Raw genomic sequence first — 12,249 nt, 5'->3', positions numbered from 1 at the left:
AAATGATATCCCATCTAGTAAGTCTGTATTTTTTTTATGATCATCCCCTTGCCAAAAGAAACGCGATCTATAATAATCAATCTTTTGAAGAACCCCTTTCGGTATCTCAAAAAAGGATATCATAAACATAGCTAAATTTGAAAGAACAGAGTCAATCAAAACCAGTCTACTCCCAACAGACATATGTTTACCTTTCTAGCTACTAAGTTTTTTCTCAATTCTTTGTTCAATGACTCTCCAATCTTTATTACCCAATTTTCTAAAATGCATTGGAATCCCTAGATATTTGACAGGAAAGGTACCTAGCTTACAGCCAAAGATATTTGAATATTGATCATAATACTCCTTTGCTTGGCCAAAACAGAATAATTCACTTTTGTGAAAATTTATTTTCAACCAGATAATTTTTCAAACACGGATAAAATCAATTTCAAATTCTTTGCTTGTTGTAAATCATGCTCCAAAAAGATGATAGTATCATCTGCATATTGTAAAATAGACAAACCATCATCTACTAAATGAGGTACTACCCCATGAAGAGAACCAGCATCTTTAGCCCTCTTAATTAATAAAGCAAGCATATCTGACATCTAAAGTTTATACATCTAAAGTTTGTACACTTAAAATTTGTAGGCCCAAAGTTTATATACCCGATTCAACTTTGTATTTAGATTCAAATATGTTTTTATATAGAATATTTATATACATAAAGTTTATATGTGGGAAGTTGTTAACAGTGAAATTTGGTAAGCCCGGAGTAATCATCGGCTTAGAGTCAGCATCGGCTTTGAAGTCCTGAGATTAGCCGATGAGAGTTGTCGAGTCGTCAGTTGTCGGATTCTTGCTATATTCGGTTAAGGAAATTGATCTATTAAAGGAAACTTATCCAGAAGAGACCGAGTTCAAAGAGAATGCGGCATGGCAAGTTATCTATTAATTAGGAATAGTTTGTTAGTTTCCTTTTATCTTTAGGAAAGTGTGTTTAGTGTCCGACAATGACTTGTATCAACCCATGGGTATAAATATGTACACCCGGGGTCTATGTAATCTATCACATCGATCAATACAACTACTCTCGGCGCATCGCCACCCTCTTTACCGAGGTTTTTACTTATCTTCCGGCGGAATTTGGGCACCTGACGCGGGGCTGCATCGGTTCAGTTCGATCTCCGGCGAAGAGGTAAGTCCTACGTTCCATCGGGCCCTGGTGAATTTGTCATCTACGTCGGCGTCGTTCAAGGCTGCATCAGTATATTCGACCTTTTGGATTGCTACGGTTTGGATGATATATCAACCTACCTATTTATCATATGTCTCTGTTAATCTAGTCTTAGCATATCAATTTAGCTCTATCGGCTGCTACTCGCTTTAGGGATTCTGTCGGTATCGGCTAAATCGTGTTGCTAGATTAGATTAGCTTAGACATCTACCACCCTAAAAATAAGTCAAGGGCTTGATTGTCTATATATTGTGTTTCTCTCCATACTTAGTGCTGCATCAGTTAAGTTTGATCTAATAAGTCGTTCTTAGAACCATAATCTCTAGCCTGCTTGTTGACTGCCAATAAGGGTTTCATCGGGGTTTCAGCCGATGAATTATCTAGACGTTGCATCGGCTTATAAGGATTGTATATATAAGTTGGATTTAGCCGATGACAACAAAGATTTCACTGTTTAATCTAATCTTGTGGATTTTATGACATCGGATCTCCAGCCGATGTATGCTTTAACCTTCGGATCAATGCTTATCTATCATATCATTATTAGCCGATTGGTTTATACTGGATTATATTGTTGTTATATTTTATCATCATCAGCCGATTGCCTTTATATCATCATATACATTGGACATATAGCCAATTGCTTAAACCCTATCGCTATCGGCTGGTATCGGCATCGGCTGGAATTACTCCATCGGCTTATCAGCCGATCGGCTGTTTGATCTATTGTTTACATATCTTGTCAGTTGCAGGATCAAACTGACTGACAGATCTCCCAGGCCGGTGTGTTCGATTTTTTCGTCAACAGAAGTTTACAGTATAAAGTATATATATAAGTATAAAGTCTATGCACATAAATAAAAGATATTGGATTTGTTTTCTATTTTTTTAACTTGTTTTTTTAAAATAAATTATGGTGCAGTAAGTAGAGAATAAGGGGGGAGGAGCTGTGTTAGGGGAGCGATCACCCGACACCCGCCCATTAGCACCACCCGCCTGGTCTGCGTGATAGCGTGACTACGTACGTACGTGAGGGTCGGGAGCGGGGCGCGTGCACAATCAGGATTGTTTTTTATTATTATTATTATAATAAAACGGCAATGACAGACACGCCGCATCGCCCCTCGTTGGGCCGCCACCATTCCTCGTCCCTCTCCTTCTATTAAACGCGTCTGCCCCTCCAACCTCTCCCAACCCCCCAACGGCCCAAACCCCAATGGAGGACCCGCCGCCGCCGCCGCCGCCGCCGCAGAGGCTGCGGTGCGCGGTGCAGCACTACGAGTGGGGCCGACGCGGGGCTGCCTCCATCGTCGCGCGCCTCGCGGACCAGCAGGATCCCGACTTGGCCCGCGCGGACACCCGACGCGCTCGGCCCCGCCGTCGCCGCGCGGTGGGGAGGCGACCTCCCATTCCTCTTCAAGGTACGTACGCTACTATTCGCTGCTTAATTTGTTTTAATTGGCTTGCTTGTTAATTTGTTTCATGTACGTACGTCGCTGGTAGCCGGCGCCGGCAACGCTGGTTACGTGCAGGTGCTTTCGGTGGCCAAGGCGCTCTCGATCCAGGCGCACCCGGACAAGAAACGCGCCGAGGCGCTGCACGCGCTGCGCCCTTCCGTCTACAAGGATGACAACCACAAGCCCGAGATGGCCATCGCCATCACCGAGTTCCGGGCGCTCTATGGTTTTGCGGCCATCCAGGTACTTACTATATACGTGTCCAGAACCATGCCTACGCCTCACTTAGCTCCCTTTGATCCGTCGCAACACAATTTGCTTCTGCCTGGTTAATTGATACAATGTAGGAGCTCAAGGATGTCCTGAGGACTGTACCTGAAGTTGAAGGGCTAATTGGGCATGAGCATGCTGCCAAGCTCATGAGCTTCAAGGAGTATGATGCGGGTAATCAAGTAAAATCCACTTTGCAATCAGCTTTTGCTAACCTAATGTTAGCAAGTAAAGACATGGTTTCTGAAGCACTTTCCAAACTGATCAGTCGCCTGAATATTGAGAGCAAGGTGATTATTTTTTCCTAGACCCATATATAATTGCTGTGAGCTTCTACAGTATCATTTTTTGCGACATCAGTTATTATGGAGTACTCCCTCCATCCAAAAATCTAAGTCATATTTCTTTTGTACCAACACTAACAAGAAATTTTCTCGTGTAACAAAACCAAGAAACAATATGCATGCATGCAACCAATGAATGTTAAGATGGTTGTTTGGGTTCCGGTTAACAGTTTAATTTAGCATGTTAAAACGAAAAGACAACCCTTTATCTAACTCTTATATGTATGGAGCCTACAAATAAGCCAATCTCATTTGGAAAACTCAAGAAATGAAATAGGACTAAGACTTGGATGGAAGGGGTATATAGTAACCTCCGCGCCGCCTCCATATATTTCATTATAGTATTCACTATGACGATGCATTAACGTTTTCTTAATCCATGTGTCATGGAAAAGGTCTTTACGTACTACTGCTACTACCTACTTGTAAATACTTGTCACCGTTAACTTTTGAAATAGTATTTGAGCATTCATCTTGTTCAAAAAAAATCATAAAATCGTTATTTGTTTTGTTAGATGAAACTTTTGTCATGTAATGCATATGTACCTGAGATTTGTTATTTTCATATGAACTAAGCTGTAGGTGTGAACTTTAGGGGCTTCCACTCAGCTTACAGTCAACGACACTTAAGACCATTAAGTGCCAAACATGGGTAGTATTGGCTAAAGTGCAAAAATGAGATAATGTTAAGGTTGAGCATAGCTTACAAGATCATCTACATGCATGTGGCTTGTAGTAAAGCTAAATATCATATTATTTCGAGTATTTATGACAGATGTTAACATTATGTTTCCTTGAAAATAATAATTCTTAGCATAACTGTAAGGTTGATCACAAAAGCCTCGATGAAATGTTGGATATATATATTTCTTTTGAGACATAACAATTGGAAACTGCAAACATGTACTACTGCATGTAGTTTTAGATCAGTCAAAGCTTGAAATCTTGCATGCCATGCTAAAAGGTACCCAAGGTTACCATTTTTATCTACATCGTGTCATTATCCCTTTTGTTTGGATCAACATTATTTGAATGTTTTTTTTTACTCCTTGTTTCTCTGTTACAGCAAGACAAATTTGCACCAATATAATGTTCCCTATTTTTTCATATGACACATATACTTTTGAAGTTGATATGATCCCCCCCCCTCCCTTTTTTTTGCTTACCAAGTATAGTTGCCACCCAATATTTTGGAAGCTGGTGTTAGATCTAAATAACATGCACTAAATTGAATGTATATGCGGTAAACTGCTATATTCCATAATTATAGGCTGGTATGTGCTACAACTCAAATTGCCTAGTGCAATTTGTAATGGTTGAAAAGGTCCTTGAATGGTGATAACTGATCAGCAATAAGACAAAAGAGGCAGATCGCTGGATTGATGCGGGGAACTCCAAGTTAGGTAGCTTAATCCGTGACCTAATGGCCTTGTTGTACCTCACTCCCGTCTTCAATTGGGTCTGCTCTTTTTTTTGAGAGAGAATATACCAATATGATCTTAGTGAGGTGCGGGCGCCCCTTAGAGGCGCATCGTTGTAACCTCAAACATTTTCGATCTTAATACAAAGATACGCAAGCCTTTAAGTATTCGAGAAAAACAAACAGTCTCCTTTTTCCCAAAATAAATATGTTTGGCGTCAATGTTGACTCATGTTCCACGTTTTGCTTTATTTTGAATTTTTTTCAATGAGCAACAATGGCGAAGCCTTTGATTTCTTCTTGGCTCATGATTTCTTTATGTATCCAGATTAGGACCTTAACAGATAAAGAAGAGCTGGTTTTGTCACTGGAGAGACAATATCAAGAGGATGTTGGTGTTCTAGCAGCACTCTTCTTTAACTACGTCAAACTTAGTCCTGGTGAAGCACTTCACATTGGTGCAAATGAGCCTCACGCATATCTCTCTGGGGAATGCATCGAATGTATGGCCACTTCAGACAATGTGGTCCGTGCTGGTTTGACTCCTAAATACAAAGACATACAAACTCTTTGCTCAATGCTAACATATAAACAGGTGAGTATCGATATTACTATCGTGTCACGTCTATATTACTTCCTTTATATTGTATACTTGTTCCACCTGTATGTATGTATTTGGCAAGTATATCCTCTGTGTTTACAATGTTGCCAGTGATCTTCTATCTGATCTATGATGTCGAACCTCACAATGCAAGTTAGTACCTAAGTTCACTAGCTAGGTCCATTCCATCTTTGGTGTTAAAAAATATATGTTTTAGTCTATAAGAGTTTTTTTAATCAAGTTAGTGAAGGCATATATTTTTGTAATTTGCTTCTTGAAAACTATGTATATTTTGCATGCAGGCATTCCCTGAAATCTTGCAAGGCGTTCCTGTGCAGCCACACGTAAGGCGGTACAGCCCTCCATTTGATGAATTCGAGGTGGATTGGTGCTTGGTACCTGCAGATGAAGTTGTTACCATATCCTCGGTGCCAGGCCCATCTGTCTTTCTCGTTATAACCGGGGAAGGAGAGCTCCACGCAGAGTCTCTGTCTGGTGGGAAAAAGGAGGCAAAGGAAGGCGATGTTTTCTTTGTCCCTGCATACACTGAGATTAACCTCTCTACCCATAAGTCCATGCAGCTGTACAGGGCTGGGGTAAACAGCAGATTCTTCAGTTAACTGTCTTTCGATCGCAAGTGGACTGCACTGTGATTGTAGGGCCTGTTACTGTTAGGCAGACAGATTAGAATTGGGCCTTGGGCCCTTGGGCTTTGACCGCATGAATGAATGTGGTTGGTAGATTCATGGGCATGTCATCCTATGGCTGTGACAGTCGTATAATAATGAATAAAACAATGCTCCATTATATATACTAGCCGTCAACGCACGGGGCACTATTACAAATATTATAAATGTTATAATTTTGGTCATATATTAAATCAATTGGTCCGTTATTATCTGAATTATAGTAGTTTGGCTTGAAAGAGTACTACATGTCAATGCAATTGCAGCTTGCTCTTTATTAATTTCATCTTTTAAAATTAAATTACTAAGGTAACATATTGAGAGCGAACGATGGGTACAGCTTCATATTCTTAATTTTGAGTCTCAGACACATTAAATTGTGGAGAAGCTAAACCTAAATAGTCCATGATATTGTACGAACAACATGTTTTATTAACATGGATTGTCAAATACGATCCACATGAATATAATATAGACGTTCATGGATTGATGACAAAGCCTATGCACCTTATTTTTCTCTTACCTTAAATCAATGTATTATATTAGAATTGGCATCTCAAGAAACTCTATTGGGATCAAGCTATTAAATCCATTTGTACTACTTGTTTTACAGTGTGAGAACATTTTTTTCTTCCCTATATCCCACTTTCACTTTGTCATATATACCGCAGTGTTTATATAAAGTTATAAGCATGCATATGAAAATAACATCAAATGTCAATCGATGATATTACTTTCTAAAACAAATTTAATTTATATTAGACTATCCTCGCAAAAAAAATATATTAGACTAACTATTTGTTATATATTTTAAGAGTTGAATCTAAAATAGTGTGCACGTTTTATTGGACTGAGGTAGTAATTAAGAGGGGCATTTGCAAATGTGCCACCGGTTTTTTCAATTTTGAAAGGATGCCACTCGAATGACAGTTCTAGTGGCATTTTTTTGCAATTTTCTAGTGGCAGTTTTAACGATTTAAAGTAGTGGTAAAATTCACAATTGCCCCTAATTAAGATTGTCGGTCATTACCTCGCTTTCAGATTGTGGGAACTCCATTTGGATTAAAAAATTAATAAACTAATTGCCTCTCATATGATAAATAAACAATTAATTAAGTCGTGTCTAGTATAGGAAAATTAATTCACCATAAGAAAACATATTTACCTGCGCAAATTATGACATGTACGCATCAAGAGATTGCTCTTGCTTGATTTGGTGAGAGGTGATGTTTTCCTTTGCTAACATGTGCTGGCATTGGAAACTTTTGCGCTTGTCTAAACAGTTGGGGAATTGAATTTTCAGATGATATCGCTGAATTGCTTGCTTCATCAATACATCAACTTATGTCAACAGAGGACTTAGGCAGTCTGCCTGCACAGAACATCGAGCGGAATTAGACACAGGAGACTCAGAATCGAAGGCAACCAAGCAATGCTATAGGATTGTTGAAGATAGCATAATAGTCCAACAGAAAATCACATGATAATGAGTAATGACTATTAAGATCGTTAGTTTAACTCTGCCTTTTGCGATTTGCCATAAAAGATCAATCATTAATCTGATTAATGAATCAATCTTACCAGGTTATATCGACATTGGTGGTTGGCCTGGAATCCAATCAACTCATCGGGGGTGATAGGGAGGTTATCGAGAAGGCAAGTTTGGCTCATAGTTAGCGACGACGGTGACCGCCTGGACCAGCCTGTCGTCGTCCTTCGGCAGAGCACAGAGTAGGGTTTTATTTTTTATTATGTCTACGCTGTTATGATTCGGTACCACACTGGTGTTTCTTTTTTTCTTGAGTACACGTGCTTTTAATTACATGTTTCAATGGGCTTTTAGTTGCACGTTTATTAATGGGCCTTTTAGCTGCACGTTAATTGTACGGTTAAGATAGAGCGATCAATCTAATCAATGGTTAGATCTTTCTGATTAACGTGGAAGCTCATAGAAAGTGCCCAATTAGTATAGGTGTAGATAAGGTGTATAAACTTTTAGAGTTATCAAGCGAGATAATCTTATTACTTTCATCGGCCGCAAGGCATAAGAGTTAGTCTAGAGACAATATTTGGCAATGGCAATTACTTGGTGCCAGAGGCTATGGTGCCTCCTCGTCCTAGACAATGGCGCTCGAACCTTTAGACATGACAATAACATAGCAATTCATTTTGCGATGCCTATAATTTTACGATGTTCTAACTTATATTGTGACTATATATCATTGACAATTGCTTATTTCTATAATTATACTAACTTACTCTATAGCGCACTAAAGTGATTTGTCACTGCGTACTAAGAAAAAATACACAAGTTTTATTTGGAATGTGCAATAAAATTATATTTGCACAAACTCCATTGGTTTTCTAAGGAATTGAGAGCATGATTGGAAGATGAAATTTGGACCAAACTAGGGTACTTTACACGTTTTATGTAAAGCTCCATTAAACTTCAGAGTGAATCATTGTCCTACGCGGTGTGGTGCCAAATCAACACCTAGGTTGTTTCCTGTTTTGGACGGAGAGAGTAGGCAGTACATATATAGTTTCCGTATTAGAAAATTATGGTCAAACTTCTGCATTACTAACTAAAGAAATCAAACGCAATATTTTTTACTGAAGGGAGTACTAAATTTAATCAAATGGTTAACTTTAGACATATATGCAGAAAATAATATATATATATATATATATATATATATATATATATATATATATATATATATATATATATATATATATATATATATATATATATATATATATATATATATATGCAGAAAATGTTAATTAAATCAATACTTGTGCGTGCTGTCTCATTTCGCTGAAAAGGGACCATTATCTCAATTTTTTTTACTGCACAATTCCCCTCAAATACTCCACCGCCAATTCTATAACACTTTCCCTCCAAAAACCAAATGTTACCCACACCTAACAACCTGCTAATCACTCTCCGCAGATTCCTACGCCATATAATCCCAACTAACCCACGACCTCCATTTTTCTTGGACGAGCTGGACTACCCACCAAACCACAACTCGCCTCTGAGATCAGATTCTTCATCTCCAATCTGAAATTCGCAACTGCCCCAGCCCTCTCTCTAGCTAGGGGCTCTCCTCCATCAAGACTCCTGAAGATCCAGATTCTCCTGACTGCTGTATCCTTCTTGCGTGCCCTTGACAAGTAGGGCAGAAGATTCAACATCTGAACCCCAAAAGGAGTCCATGGTTTGTGTGTCTTATCACCAAATTCTTGATGCTTATTTCTGAGAGATTGAAGAACTAGGGTTCAATTTCGATTCATTGATGTGTTCTCTGTTACACTAATTCTCTATGCACTTCATATGTTTGATGAAATGCTTGACCATGTACAGTTTCTGTTCATGGTGCCACCACTGCCTTCCCATCCCTGCCATATGAGGTCCATTTATCTGAGTTAAGATCACCGAGTTTTTAAGCAAGCTATTTCTTTCCTTTTAGGAAGAAGTAATGTGCTACTCTTTGGACTCTGGGAGATCCTCTGCCTAGCAGCATGTGCGTTGAAAAAAAGATGGTGGTCAGGCAAGAGGCATTTTGTCTAACTGAAAGCGCTTTGATTCGACCAATATTGTTACTAAATATGGTAGGATGATTCACTACTGTTTTTGGTTATGTTAGATTTTTTAAATATGGTTTTAAGTATATATGTCTATATTTCCTTTTGGATGAAAAATATTTCATTATATTCTCATATGTGAGTTTTGATATGAACCAAATGTAGCTATGGATCACATACGTATCCTAGGTCTCCTAATTATGGGCAATAAGTTTACTATCCTGATTACAGCAGGATTTGCATTGAGATTGCATTCAAAAGAAAAAACAATAGAAGATTATCGTGTTGAACGCACAGGCACCCTGAAATAATTTTAGGCAGGCAAGGTATCTGGGTAATCTTTGGCCATGCTACAAAAGCAAACAGGCAAGTCTGATATGTATGGTCTATCATGAAATGAGTGCCACTATCTTAATTGAGAGTTTAGTAATACTTATTGCATCAAAGCTCAGTTATAGCTTATAGGCATCCAAACTGTAGCTTTTCTCTTGCAGCTGCTATTTTAAAATCTCCTTTTACATTTAGCTGCAGCTAATTATTTTTTTTCCTTTCCTGGCAAGCGGCTAGAGTTCAAGCTCCAGGAAAAGGTCACATTTAGGCAAGTTCTACAGTCTTTCAGGTAATTGATCATTTGATTTCCTTGCACAAGAGACTGCACAGATTTATTGTGTGTATGTGGTGCCACTACCACTGCACAGAAAACTGTTGCATGGTATTATATTTACCAGTGCTGTAACTTTTGTCCATCTATATTTTAAGAGTTATTTCCATCAAGTACAATGTAGTTTTCACCATTTAACTGATTTATGAACTATGGGAATCAAAGGTCCAGAGAATATAATATTTGTTTGCTTGAGGCTTTCATGTATGCTTCTCCAACTGACAACATGTGATGTGGGATATGATATTGTGCCTTACTTCAATGTACAATACAAGTAAATACTTTATCCATTCAAATGCAGCTTGAATAATCAATAGTTTTTTTCAGCACGTATATATATTTATATATTTTCATTGCATTTTTGTATAATTGAACTGTCTGCAAAGCAATTGTTTTTTGTTAAGTATGAGTTATCCTTTTTAATATGAAAGGTTGTGTGTAATGGTCAATGGTTTGCAAATTGCAATGCCGCAAAATGAGAGCTGAGCCACATAGTCCATGTGCCATGATTTTCTTATCCACTCTGTAAGCACGTGCTCCTTTAAAAAATATTATATGGTTCAGCTTGATTAACATTTAATTTGTTATTTCCCTGAAAGTTAATTCATTATAATATGATGTTCTTGCAGAGTTTCTGTTTCCAACCTGCTAAATGCTGAACATAAAGACGAATAATCTAATTTTATTAGGTAGAAGCAATGAGACAACTGCAGTGGTTGAGATTCGAACTCATGTGGACAAGGAAATGTTCACTCCAGCTAGCCTATTCTGTTCTAATCCAGTGTATATTTCTGTTTGAGCTTTTTTTAGCCTCACTGTAGTTTGTGCAAGAAAGTTTTAAATGCCATATTCTATCTTTGAATCCAGGGAAAAAAAATCTTATTATTAACCTTCATTCAATTGCAGATGGCTGATAGGAGTTGTACTACCACAGGTAGGAGTTGTGAGAATGCTCATGTGCATACTAGGGAGTTATTGTTGCAAAATTAATTGATGGTTCAAAATTGACTTCTTATCAAGCATATATGCATTAAAAAGCATATTATCTTTCTCTTCCATGGTGTGTGGTTCCAAAGTTTAATAGGTTACCAATATGTGTTCTTTGCCAGTGCAGGATATCAGGATCAAAGTAGGTATTTATTCTGATCTGTATGGTGGTGGAGGGTAATTCTTCTAGGTCAACTGGTACCTTTCTCATTTTCAGAAAACAACAGTAATCACGATGATCATTTTTAGTGGTAAGAGTATCATCATTTTTACTCTTTTTTTTGCGAACCAGGCTCAAAAGAACATATTTCAGATGAGTAGGAAGCTTTGTTTTCTGATGGTCTGAAAGGTTAGCAGTTAGCCATTCTCTGCTTTCCCTTTACTAGACAAAAATAATATGAAACTCTTTACTATAAGATCTGTTCAAAATCAATTATAATAACCCAGTTTCTAATCTGAGGATGGAAACCATTAATAAATTATCTTCTCCATAGGATCAGCAGCAATCTTAATGAACATCAAGACAATTGACAATATGCCCATGGTAAAGAGTGCCGACTGATTGGCCTTCGTTTAGTGTACATTTGTAGTAGCTTTCTATAATAATAATAATGAACAACATATATAGTGAATATAGTCGGCCAACCTTTCGGCCGATCCAGTAAAATATATGGTGAATTTCATAATTACAACTGTGAATACTAAGAACAAATTTTCTATGCAGGTTCAAAAAGATCAATGGTTGAATTTCCACGGTTTAAGTGACTGCTCAAGAAGTTATCAAGAATTGGAAGAATGAATAAAGACTAGATAGGAATAGATATATTTCATATTTCTGCTAGTATTTTTTTTTGCTTAAGATGTATTTCCTCCATTTAAAAGACATGCTTACTATGAAATGATGTAAAAACAGTACTTCCTACAAATTTTGTTATGGTAATGCAATATATTACGATCAGTTCACTATACTTGTGATTATTTATCCATTGTGTATATGTGGTTATGCCTATTTC

General features: G+C 37.8%; 1 long non-coding RNA gene and 1 pseudogene across 6 annotated transcripts; both read left to right on the top strand.

The window, feature by feature from the left end:
- The first annotated feature begins 311 nt into the window (after positions 1 to 311).
- On the top strand, positions 312 to 6,488 carry LOC4346957 (mannose-6-phosphate isomerase 1-like; annotated as a pseudogene). The gene is made up of 5 exons (XR_010735142.1): positions 312 to 2,640; positions 2,752 to 2,919; positions 3,024 to 3,236; positions 5,039 to 5,305; positions 5,614 to 6,488. The product of XR_010735142.1 is annotated as a mannose-6-phosphate isomerase 1-like (transcript).
- A 2,447-nt stretch (positions 6,489 to 8,935) lies between these two features.
- Positions 8,936 to 12,204, top strand: LOC9266729 (uncharacterized). Of its 5 annotated transcripts, none has more exons than XR_010734834.1 (9): positions 8,936 to 9,221; positions 9,474 to 9,615; positions 10,149 to 10,207; positions 10,681 to 10,774; positions 10,879 to 11,032; positions 11,156 to 11,183; positions 11,364 to 11,434; positions 11,529 to 11,585; positions 11,961 to 12,204. It is a non-coding gene; the product is annotated as an uncharacterized lncRNA (long non-coding RNA). The 5 variants fall into 5 exon arrangements; XR_010734836.1 differs by having other exon boundaries at positions 11,359 to 11,434; XR_010734835.1 differs by having other exon boundaries at positions 9,002 to 9,221; positions 10,156 to 10,207.
- The last annotated feature ends 45 nt before the right edge of the window (positions 12,205 to 12,249 follow it).

This window comes from Oryza sativa, chromosome 9, assembly GCF_034140825.1.
Source record: "Oryza sativa Japonica Group chromosome 9, ASM3414082v1".
Classification (NCBI taxonomy): domain Eukaryota; kingdom Viridiplantae; phylum Streptophyta; class Magnoliopsida; order Poales; family Poaceae; genus Oryza; species Oryza sativa.
Note: the sequence above shows the minus strand (reverse complement) of the source record. Positions and strands in the feature narration are given on the sequence as shown.